Source organism: Protopterus annectens, chromosome 17.part0 (assembly GCF_019279795.1).
Source record: "Protopterus annectens isolate FY-2018-M chromosome 17.part0, PAN1.0, whole genome shotgun sequence".
Taxonomy (NCBI): Eukaryota; Metazoa; Chordata; order Ceratodontiformes; family Protopteridae; genus Protopterus; species Protopterus annectens.
The window spans coordinates 550,354,701-550,367,398 of record NC_056751.1 but is presented as its reverse complement, the minus strand read 5'-3'; the positions used below and the strand labels follow the sequence as shown (position 1 = coordinate 550,367,398).

General features: G+C 40.9%; 1 protein-coding gene across 5 annotated transcripts in view; it reads left to right on the top strand.

Annotated features, from left to right (window-relative positions):
• The window catches only part of MOB2 (MOB kinase activator 2), an 884,625-nt gene that overhangs the window by 671,921 nt on the left and 200,006 nt on the right, over window positions 1-12,698 (top strand). The gene's annotated exons all lie outside the window — the stretch shown is intronic.

The window sequence follows — 12,698 nt, the reverse complement described above, 5'->3', positions numbered from 1 at the left end:
GGCTTCTGGCAAGGCTCTTGCCTCCCCCATAGTTCCTTTTTTTAGAAACCATGATGAGGTTAAAACTACCAACATAAAAATTTCAACAAAACACAAATTAAAGGTCATGCTGCTAAACACTTGAGTCCAAACATGAAACTGCACTCATTGCAAGCATTCTTAACCCTGGAAAATGCTGGCATCTGTACAGTCACAGAAACCTGGTTCAAAGCTGCGGAGAGTACCCCAGCCTTACTTGGTTACTCATCCTAGCATACATTCCAACCTCAAACTGTGGATAGTAACGCCAAAGGAGGCGGAGTTTCAATATATATTGAAGAACATACACACCTCCAGGCTGATCAAACAGTGTGATGCACAGGAAACACTCCAGGTGCAGTTAACCATTGACAAGAACCCTATACAAGTCATAGCTTGCTACCGGACCCCAAATCTGACTCAAGATGTCCAATCTGCCCATCAGGAACTCTTCGAATCTATCAAGATTCAACCCTTTATCCTGATCCTGGGTGACTTTACCCAAACCTAGACTGGAAGAACTACTCATGCCAGAACACAAATGCTTAGTGATTTCTCGATTTTGTCAATGCCGATGCTTTGGTACAGCTAGTTGATACTCCCACAAGTGGTGACAATATCTTGGACTTGGTATTAACCAACATGAGTAACCACTGCAGCATCCCTGCAGTATCATCCTTCCTGGTAAGATCTGACCATAAAGCCGTCACTTTCGAAGTCACCATCTCCCCTGACCCCCCCTCCCCTCTAGCTAGGGTCAAACAAAAATTTTCCAAAGCTAATTACAGCCTCCTGAGGGATGGTATAAATAGCTTCACAGCCCCCTCCCCCTCTCTAGATACTGGCATCTGTATCCAAAACTATACCAAAGCACTATATGAACATTTATATAGATGCATGGAATCGGGAATACCTGATAGGACTAAATCATCCTCCGTAAGGAAGAGTGAACCTGTTTGGTGGACATCTGCAATAAATAATCTCTATAGCAAAAGAAAAAAATTGCTGTCCAGGACTAAGAAAGAGCAGGTGCCCAATTGGAAGCAATCGCTCCATAGCCTGAACAAGCAAACAAGAGCACTAGTGAAATCCTCCAAAGCAAACTTCGAGCCCAAATTGTCCACATCTACTAGAGATAATCATAAGGCCTTCACATATGTCCGCAGTCTCAAAGGATTCACCCAGATCTGTTCAGAACTGGTGGTCAAGAGCATCACGTATACAAATGCCGTAGAGATAGCAAACTAGCTAGCTGACAGATTCAGTGAAAATTTCATCCCTCTGTCCCCCATCAGTAAGTCAGGACATTCCTAGTACCTGCCCCCTTCCCCTTATGTCTAGAGATCAAGTCATCACTGCTCTCTCAAAGGCAAAAAATAGCCTCCATGGGACCCAATAACATCCCAGGCTGCATCCTACATGAACTCGGGCAGGAACTTGCAGCACCATTAAATGCCCTATTCAACCAAAGCCCGAGTACCAGCTTTGTCCCAGCTGAGTAGAGGACTGTCACTGTCATCCCTTTACACAAAGGTGTAGCATCCACAGATCTGAGAAATTCTAGAGCCATCAGTCTAACTAGCCTGATCTGCAAGGCCATGGAATGGATTATCATGGATCTCATTAACAAGGACATTGGCAACCTCCAAACACTCTGTCCCACACAGTTTGGCTTTGTCAAGGGAAGGTCATGTTTGTTAAATTTGGTTGACTTTTTTGAGACGGTCACCAAAGCCATGAATGAGGGGAAGACACTGCATGCCATCTACCTTGACCTGGCCATAGCCTTCAACAATTGTTCCCCATTCGGGCATAATAGATAAACTCTCTCAACTAGGCATCAATCTGTATGTTACCAGGTGGGTAGCTAACTGGCTCACTGATAGAACCCACCTAACAAAAATAGGGGAAGCCACCTCAAGCAGTAGACCCATATCAAGTGGATTACCCCAGGGTTCGCTCTTGGGGCCTCTGTTATTTGGGATATACTTTTCTGAGGTGCAGGCCAAAATCAGTGGGCTATGGCTGACCAGGTTTGCAGATGACTGCAAGCTGGGCGCTGTCATCAATTCCCCTAGTGACGTGGACATCCTCCAAGAGAGTCTAACCCAAACAAATAACTGGTCCAGAAACATGGCCTCAAGCTGAATACCAAAAAATGCATAATCATCCCCTTTGGGGAGAGTGATGTCCCCCCAAATTATCACATTAATAAAAATGTCCTAAGCACACAATCAGTCCAGAGGGATTTGGGCACCCAGATTGATAGCAACCTGACTTTTGACCACTGTGTTGCTTCCATTGTATGGAAAGCTTTCTACATGGCCCACCTCATAAGTAAGGGCATCTCATTCAGGGACAAGGAGGTCATAACATCCCTGTATTCTTCCCTTATAAGGCCCATTATTGAGTACAACACCTCCGTTTGGCATGTACCTCGCAAAGCAACAGGCAACAGCTGGAGAGACCACAGAGGTTCCTCGCAAGGAGAATCCAGGGCCTCAAAAATCTACCATACTAAAAGCCCTATCCCTCTACTGTTTCATACAGACTCCTCAGAGGTGAACACTGTCTGCATACAAGGCGATCACGGACCCCATCTTGATGGGACTGCTGCATATCCGCAAGTCAAGCTCCACTAACTCGCACAAGCAGCCTCAACCTGATCTGTGACATCACCAGGACTTGTTGGCAGGACAGATGTGTCCCAGAGACTCCCTCATCTGTGGAATAGACTCCCTCTCTACGTCAAGAAGAGTATCTCTTTACCCCTTTTAAAGTGTAACCTGGATTACTGGATAGGGAATAAAAAATACATCCCTGAGATTCCACCCATGTCCCTGCTGGACAGGGGCATCTGGTGCTGATTTGTCTAAACATGGGCTTAACTCTTGGCTAGGCTTATAAGGGCCTCTGGGCCAATAGCCCAGTAACTTCCTTTGATCCTATGAAATTGATGCTTCATTCATCGTGTCCTGTAAATCACTGGAGTGTTTTATCTTATTAAAAAAAAAATGTATAGATGCAGCCATGTATTGTCTGGTGTGGCACTAAATTTTAAATGCATGATTCAGTGCAGAATAACTGTATGGGTAACTGGGAACTTAGATATCTGAATGTAGGACTAGCAATTGCTGTGTTTTCCGTGACTTTGGGTATGTACTTCCTTTTCTGCTGCTTAATTTTCCCTTGATTTGGGTGTCCTAATTTCACAGACGTTGATGGGGCAAAGGTTGCCACTCATCTGCACAACAAACCTTACCCTTTCTGATCATGATTTTTCTTAGTAGGAGGTACAAGGTTCCAGGGTTAAATTAATTCAATTTAGTAAGCTTACCTGTTTAGGTAAAACGTTTTGGATTAACTGTATGTTTTTCAAAAAAATTGTTGGTAGTAAAATTGCCTTGTGTGTGATGTTTAGCTCTATCCAGAATGCTGTTTGTAAACGAACAAAAAAAAAAAAATCAAAGGGTCAGTCTAGTTTGTCGCAACTAACCCCTCACAATTTTATTTCTACTGGTGTCTGCCCTGCATACATTTAAAACTGTTGTCCCAAGTCCCCCACTTTTTTTTCATTTCCACCATTCCCTCTGTCTTTGAAGTATTGTTTTTTGAACATTCATTCTAAGTCTATTTCTATCTGGTTGCTAACTTCCACCCTGCAGTCCTTCTTCCATAGTCTTTTCAAAACCTTTCTTCTAAGATGGTCTTGGACTCGGTAATTTAGGAAGCAATATGCTTGAAGTTTTGTGTGTGTGTGTGTGTGCTGAGGTATTAATAAGGCCCTTTATATTACAAACTGAACTGATGGGATGCGTGGCAGTAAATAACTAGGTAGTGAACATGCTGACCCACACCAGCCGCTGTGATAGTGACATATTCAATTTCAATACACTGGTTTTTCATAAGAGAATGCAGCTAGCCCCAGGGAAAGATTCAGTGGCCAGAGATACTAGGCCACTGTGTGGTTGTGCAACAGTATCAGTCCTCTAGAAATTATTTCCTTCAATCCATACAAAAAGGGAAAGTATTAATAGTGAAATAATGTTTCCATATTCCTGCCTGCCAGAAAACAATCTTCCAAAGCAGTACAACTTTTTTATTGAATTTAGTTGGCAGTGATCTCTAATTTGAAGAGTAAGAAATCTGAACACACCTCTGTGTTCCCAGGCAGGCTGTTAATTGTTGGCAGATGCTTTTCTAATTAGTTTAATTTCTTTTTCAGGACACATTCATAACAGAAGATTAGAAAAAAGTTTAGGAAATTTGGATTTCTGCCCCGTGTATAAAATGTCATGGTATAATTCTTTTAAGATACGGCAGTGTACTAGTCGCACCTGGGCTGAACCAACGACAGCCTATCTGTATAAAAGGAGAAAAAAGGTCAGAGGTTGTCAAGTTAACACTTGGTACACACAGCTAAGCTGTCGACAGCTGTAAACTATCATTGAAATGGCGTATCATATGCTACACCTAAATGAAAACAGTCTTTTTATTGTTTACTGTGGCCTGCCTGCAAATTCGTCTTTGCTGACAACATCTCCAGGTGTTTGCCAGTACCTTTCTTGTGGCTGCTGACTCAGTAAGTAATCTGGAATTGAAAGGCTTTAATTAAAAAAAAAAAAAAAAAAAAAAAAAAGGTCTTATGTGCCATGATGCACGATTCTCAAAAGTAGCATATTGCTTTCATATTGCGTTGCCAGATAATTTGCAGAGGTTACATGCTGTGAAAAGCCTGCAGCTTCCAGATATTGATGTGTATAATTTGTAAACTGTTTTTGAATTATCTGCCCCATTTTGGAAAGTTAGAGCTCTTCACAGAGAATTCATCATAGTTGGTGACTTTGAGATGCTTCATTTATGAGTGCATGTATTCCATTTCTTTAACACACTTACATTAATTCTGAAGTACTTCTGTGTGTCACCCTTCCATGTGAATGTGCTCAGTTTTACCGGACTCACCATGTTTTATGTTGCAAAGCTGATCCAGGTAAGAGAGATCTCTGTTTGTTATATGGATTCAGAATTAACATTTTTATCACAGACTGTGCAGTAAGTAAACATGTGAAGTGGAGAATATTCCTACAGTTTACTCAATCAAATTGTAGATGGGCAGTACATGCACCTCCTGTGATGTCAGGTACAGAAGAATCTGTGCCATCTTGCCTTTAGTTGGTTCTGCTTTCCTTTTTATCAGGGTAGCTTGCCTGGCACCTTTACCAAATTAGTTTAGTAGTTCCATTTTAAGGTTTACGGTAATGGTGGAGTTGAGGAGATTGCAGGAACCATTCCAGATTCCGGGAAGCACACTGGTGTAGCACATGTAGCAAACTTTGCTAACGTGCAAGACACAGATCAGATAAATAAGAAATAAGGTAAAAACCACCAAGATCACAAGTAGTCCACAGGCACAACTTTATAATTTCATAATTTTTCTCATAATCATTGTAAAACAGTACGGATGCTTAAAGCATTGTTCAACCTATAGGTTATCAAAGAATTTAATCTCAATTGCCAAAGGAAAAAAAAACGGGAGAGAAAAAAAAATGTGTGCCTTTTAAATGTGGTAGATGTTCACAATGACCTCACATGATGAACACAGAATCACACTATATTAAAAGTTGTAAATACAGCACTAGAAATCCAGGCTACAACAATTGTAATTCTGTGCGGGTAGTGTATGTTGCGGTCTGCCAAACTTTTTTCTGGGTACTATACTGGTAAAACCAACAGGGCTTTAAGCAAGAGAGTGTATGAACACATACGTGACATTAACGACAAGGAAATGAAAAACGCACTTGCAAAACATTCAAGCAGTTGTAATTTTATACAACTTTACATTTTTGGAATGACCCTGGGGGCAACTGGAAAAATCAGCTTGAAGAAAAAGAACTACATTGGCAATTAAGATTAAATTCTTTGACTGGGTTGAACAATGCTTTAAGCAGCTGTAGTATTTTGCAAATGATTACGAGAAAAATTATGAAGGGGAGGGGTTGAATTGTAAGAGGTGAATAGAGAGTTTTTACTATTGGACGTCTAGGATTTAATACGTATTTGATTGGTTGGGATTTAATTGACTGAGTTTAAAAGTTAATGTTTGTATTAAATTTGTTCTGATGAAGTCCAGGAAGTACAAAAGCACTTAATGTGTAATAAAGAAGTACAAGACCTCTTCCAGGCACTGGTTGTCTTCCCTAAGGGAGATAGTGAAGGTGCCATTGACATAGACGGTGACCAAAGCAATTGTACTCTGGGTCTGATATCCTCAGGTGGGATGCTGTAAGTCTGGGGCGCGCAGCCCTAGTTTGTTGTGCACCTTTAAAATCATACCGGAAATTCAAAAGCTGGAAAATTGACAAAACCAGGAAAAAATTACTTGGTACTGGCTCATAGCAAAGACTGTTTTGCAAAATTGTGCATCTTCTCTCCAAAGTCTGGAAATCTAAGATTATAAACTCCCTACAGATATCTGTGTCTGGTTCTTGGCCAGAAGTTTTGCTTTAGTGCATAAATGGTTATAACAGTATTAAATTCAGTGTTGCTGCTTATTGTATCATGAGAAGGGAAGGTAGGAACTTTTTTATCACAAAAATATCAGGATATCTGATTTTTTGTAGAGGCTGCAAGACACAAATTCCTAGATAGGATTGCTATTTGAAAACTGGGACAGTTGCTAAGCCCTAGTTATTTTGAAGTTACTTGTTTGCAACTCTCAGGTCCTTGATTCTTACCTGAACATCTGTTTGCTGTCTGAGTCACTTGCTTCCAAACAAGACAACTTTTGTTTTGGTGGAACAGAGTAATGTTTTATTACATAATGGTTTTGCAGTGCTAAGACATTAGATGACAGTTGTGGAACCCCTGCTACACTGTCCCTCACAGAAAAAAATAGAAATGAGTTGTCAGCATAGAGCAGACCTTAACTGATGATGGTTTCACATGGGGAGCTTCCCAGTATGGAGGGCAGTACTGGCCATACTGGTGCTATTGTCTTGTACTGTTCCATAGAAAGCGGCCTGTAAGCATTGGGCCAGTTGGTTATTTTTGGCCTAGACATTTTATCATCCACAGTAAATCTCTGAATCCTAACCTAAATGGACATGCACCCACCACTACTGGGGAAACCACAAGGCCATGTTCTGGAATATATAGATACAGAACTTGTCAGTTGCTTAAACAAATAAGGGAATGTGGAACAAGTAGTTAATATGGGATAGAAGTTTGTATCTAAAGTGTTTCTTTTAGTTTCCTGTTTTGTTAGGCAAGAACGATCAGATGATCTTTTTCATTCTTGTCCACCACTAGTAAATACTTTCATTATCCTTACAAATGATGTTAGATTGACATATGTTTGATTCTTGGTTGGCATTTAATGTTGTAGTACAGTGATCTGTCATACAGGGGTTCATTTTGAAACAGCTGAGACTCCAAATGCATGCAGTCTTTAAAAAGCAGGACAAACAGGGCAGTACACACACAAGGTCTGAGTTTGCAGTACTTCAGATTATCCCCATTCCTCTGAGGTACAGGTGTGTGTGTTAGCTATATTTAGGTAGCAGGGATTTGGAGTTGTAGCCCCCCTCCACATATCAGAGAGCCGAGGGCACCATGAAAAAATGTTGTTCCTGTGAGCTTTGTGATACAGTACCTTTCTTTGTCAAATTTTTTTCATGTTGAAAGGTTTTGCAGTTTCAGGTCTTGCACTTTTAGTAAGAAAGCCCTCATAATGAAGAATTGCTTAGACTTTCTTAGGAAACAGTGTCTGGTGCGACAAAAGAGCCATTCGATCCATCAAAATTTCCTTTATTTCTCTTGTCACAGTGTAACAGATCCAACCTGAAGTCTCATTTTGTCCTGCATTTAATTTTACAAAAGTCTTTTTTTTTTCTTTTTTTTTTTTTCTGTCTGGTGGTTTGCCTCCAGTGGTGGTGCTGCGGTAGCGTTGTCGCCTCACAGTATGACGCTGTCCGGTTCGATTCTCAGCTAGAGCGTCTTCTGCGTGGAGACATGCATGAATGGGCGTACCTTCATTGAAGGTTGTGCATCAGGGCTGGTAACTCGGCACGTAAAAATCGACTGCCAATCATTAGCGGACCGGAGTTCCGCTGTGGCGACCCCTAATCGGGAAAAGCCGAAAGACACAACAACTCTCTGGTGGTTTGCCTCACAGCAAGAGGTTCTCCGGTACGATCCTTGGCTGGGGTGCCTTCTGTGTGGAGTCTGCATGTCCTCCCTGTGGTTGCGTGGGTTTCCTCTGGGTGCTCTGGTTTCCTCTCACATCCCAAAGACATGCTGCAGGTGGATTGGACACTCTAAATTGGCCCTAGATGCGAGTGTGTGCATGTATCTGCCTTCTGTGGAAGGTTGGGCGCTGGGCTGGCAACTCGACACTGTAAAACTCCACTGCCAGTCATGAGTGGACAGTTGATCCGCTGTGGCGACCCCTAACCGGGAAAAGCCGAAAGAAGAAGACGACGACTCTCTGGTGGTTTGAATTTGAGTTTGCTTATTCACTCCCCACATATCTCACTACTTCCAAGTGGGTCTTTTTTATGCATATACTATTTACATTTTTTTCTGATTAGCCCCAACCCTGTGCATGACTCCTTGGTGATTAAAACATTTGGTGAAGGTTAGTATTGTATTCCGTTAAAGTCCAGGGTATGTTCACATTTGATAGTTTGTAGTGTATGCATATGGAAGTGCTTTAACCCTTTGTTACAGGGCTTTTTATATCAAGATAGCAGGCAACATCTTAATACATTTGTAATAGTAGTTTCATCTTGTATGTGTCTGAGTTTTATGTTTTACTCAGCATTTACTCATGATTCGTTCCTCACTGCTTTGTATTCCGTATTTTATTAAGGCCAGCCCTGAAGTGCACTTTCTGTCCCATGAAGCCTTCCTTCCCCTTTTGGACCCCTTCATTCACCTTCTGTTTGTAGAATGCAAAGACTCCAAGGGAGAATGATACTGAAAACGGACAAGCATGATCCATAGTGCTGTCCATTTAATCAGCAGATGCGGTGCAAGCCTTGCTGGATCCCCCCACCCATCAACATACCTGCAGTTTATTCTTTGCAGTTGTGGGCTTTCTTGGGCTTTATGTCCAAGAATATGCTCCTTTGTTGAAAGTTACCCAGCATCATCCCACTGGATAGAATAGACAAACCTGTCAGAACAGAACTCTGGCACTTAGACACGCATTACAGTTGTAATAGGCAGACGAGTCCCCGTAAAGTAGACCAGCCCTCTGATATGTTTTGTGACAGGTACCAAGAAGCAGTTTCACCTTCCACCCACCAAATAAGATGCACAAGCTTGTCACAAGGGTTTACAATTCCTGAATTGTATCGTTTAGCATACTTACCTTTCTTAATTTATATTTTGCAGCAGGTTAGTGAACCATTTTACTTGCCAATGTCTAGCATTGTAGAGAGGTTAAAGTTGTCCCCACATCAATTATAATGTGGTGGATAAATTATTCACTGTGCTTACGACTATGCACATATCCATGTTTGCCCTTTGTGATGTTGCTGTCCTTATGACTGTGTACACTTCAGCAATCGACCTTCATGATAATACTGTGCTTATTTAAGGCTGTGCGTACCTTCCATGATCGACTTATTAATGACTTTGCATTTGACTGTGTGTACACATTCACAATCGACCTTAGTCATGATGCTGTGCTTATGACTGTGTACACATCCATGACAGACCTCAATGATGATGCTGTGCTTATGACTCTGTGTACACATCCATGATCGACCTTAGGAAATGACTTTGTGTTCATAATTCTGCATGATGGGCTGAATGTTGACTAAGATCACATATGTCTTATTAGATATTAAGGCAGCTCTGTTCGATGTTTTTCATTGACTGGGATAAAAGTGACAAGACAAAATCATGAGTGATGGAGCTTTGAAAATCCACCCTCCTTTAGTTTTCCAGTAACTTGCTTGGCTGTCAAGAACTTTTTGGAAAGCAGTAGTCTGAGAGGATAAGCTCCACTGCAAAATCCCGTACTATATAGCAATTTCCAGTAATAACATCAACAGAATAACTTTCTTGGCTAAGTTGCCTTTTTCCCCTCTGCCTTCATTCAGTAACTTACCCAGCTGGGAAAGTATGCTTCACTCAGTCGATCAGAACTGATCACAGTCAAGTAGGTATTTGAAATAGCATTTTAAGGCTGCTGCTGGGATTTCCTTAAAAGAAAACAATACAAGAAACTTCTCTGTTTGGAAGATTTTCAATCCATATATATCTAGTTAATCACTGTATATTGATCAGATAATGGTGGTAGAAGTAGAGAACTTTAACTTGTCCTAAGTCAAAAAATAATAAAAAATATATAATTTGAAATATTGTACGAATTAAGTATTCAAAAGTAATCCAAGCAGGGTAGGCAGTCTGTTAACAGTCGAAATTTTCAACTGGAAAACAGACTGCCTACCCTGCTTGGATTACTTTTGAATACTTAATTCTGTACAATACTTCAAGCTATATATCTTTTTTATTTTTTTTTTTGACTTGGGACGAGTTTAAGTTTGCTACTTCTGCCATTATCTGATCTGAGTGATGGAGCTTTGAAAATCCACCCTCAGTGATTAACTAGATATATATGGATTGAAAATCTTCCACACAGAGAAGTTTCTTGCACGGTTTTGTTTTTGGGCCCACTATACTTGTTTAGTGAGTTGTTTGAGACTTGGGGGATACCACAGTGATTACTTGTGATTTCCTTAAAAGACAAGTTCTTCATTCAGTGTCAGACACACCAGTATATTTGAGGGTCAGTCCTTATTTTCTGGTTTGAGTAAGACGAAGAAATAAGTGCAGCAAACATATGATCAACAAAGCAAAATCTGATTCAGGGTGTCTGTGTGCATCTATCTTAGCGTAGTTATAGCATTCCATCAGACTATCTTAGCACATCACTTTCAGAGTCCTAGTTCAAGACTGAAGTGCTAAAAGAAGTGGGCCCAAGCACAAGACCTGCGTTATCGCCTATAGAGAACTCATTCCATTAGCAAAAGGTGCTGGATAAGCTGACCAGTGAGGAATAGAAGTGAGCACTAGCCACAACCCCCCCCCCCCACCCCCCATGGATCTGAAAGCAAGTCATGTCGCATCAGCACCTCATGAGGAATGCCGGGCACTGCAGTTCCTGCAACATGGACTTAAAGAGCAAAGTCACCAGGGAGTGTCCAACCACACTAACTATTGCATTTAGGGATGTGCACACTTAAGTCCAGAGAAGCAAGCCACCTGGGAATGTTCATGTTCTCTAACTGGGGTCACGCGCATAGATGATTACTTTCTCCAAGTCCAACATTGAGGGTATTATTGTGCATTTCCTAGCTTCAGATTTGCCAGGGTTCTTATTGGGTATGATTTCTGTCCCCCAACAATCCAGTTGACAAAATTATTGTCATAATGAGCTAGGAAGGTTACTCTCGGATCCTAATTGTATGTACCCTGGTGAGCATTTCCTAATTATTAATTTTCTTTTTTCAAAACTTGTAATGCATAGCTAGCAAGAAGCTTCAAAAGAAGTCTTTACTGTAGAAATGGAGGTGTTTTCAATCTGTCCTTACATCCAAATACTGCATTTATTATCGTATCTTTACCTGATATATAATGAGCACACACTCAGTTGTTTACCTCAGTTATCTGGTCTTTTACCTAATTTAATGAACATGCTCAGTTGTTTACCTGATCTGATATATTCCTGACCGGAGATGCTGCTTGCTCTCCTCCATCACCCTGTTATATAATTCAATAGCTTGTCAGCTTTTTAAAACAGTTCTACATCTAAGTGTAAATATAGTGCTGTCCATCCCTAGGATGCAAATTTAATTTCCTGACTGAGATGTAAACCCTGAAGCTCCTTTAAATATTATCTATGGGTGATTTAACTTATTCTTGACGCAACCAATTGTTTGGGTTACAGTTTGTCCAAGCAGCACGTCTGACTTGCAGCTTCTAACATACAAAAAGCCTTGTGTAGCACATTACCTGGGTAATTTTTCTGAAGTGTAAACTCTTCATTCATGCCAGAAGCCGCCTCAGCTGCTAGATTGTCTGTCTTTTCAGCAAATTTTTTCTTTTCTTAACAAGCATAATGAAGGTGATGGGTTATTGCGCTCTTTAAATGAGCATAGGGAATCCAGGAAAGTTATTGCCAGGATAATGGCTGCCAGAAAACATTCCAACTTTTGTACTTTTATACCAGGTGATAAGTATTGTTCAGAAAAAGTGATGTGCCAACCTACTATTTAAACCTCAATAAAATATCCATTCACAAGGAGGGCTCCAGATGTAGCAGTCTTTAATAAAGTGGTGTAAGGTGACGCTTAGCAGAGTCCTCTTGCAGTCTCAGCCTCATTGCTTTTATATTATATTTATTGTACCATACCCATTGTATCCTTTTCAGGTTTCCAGGGAGCTGATGCCTGTGCATTTAACGACCGTGCATAAGGCAGAGAACCAGTCCTGAATAAGATGCCAGTCTATTACACAGGGCACAAGTCCATCTGTGAGCATGTTAGAAATTCGTCATTTTATCTTTTGACATGTCCTTGGGATGAAGGGAACAGGAGACTTGATGAAAGCTCCCTGGAATACAGCGAGGAAGTGCCAACTCCCAAAAGACATACCAGTTAAGAAATGAA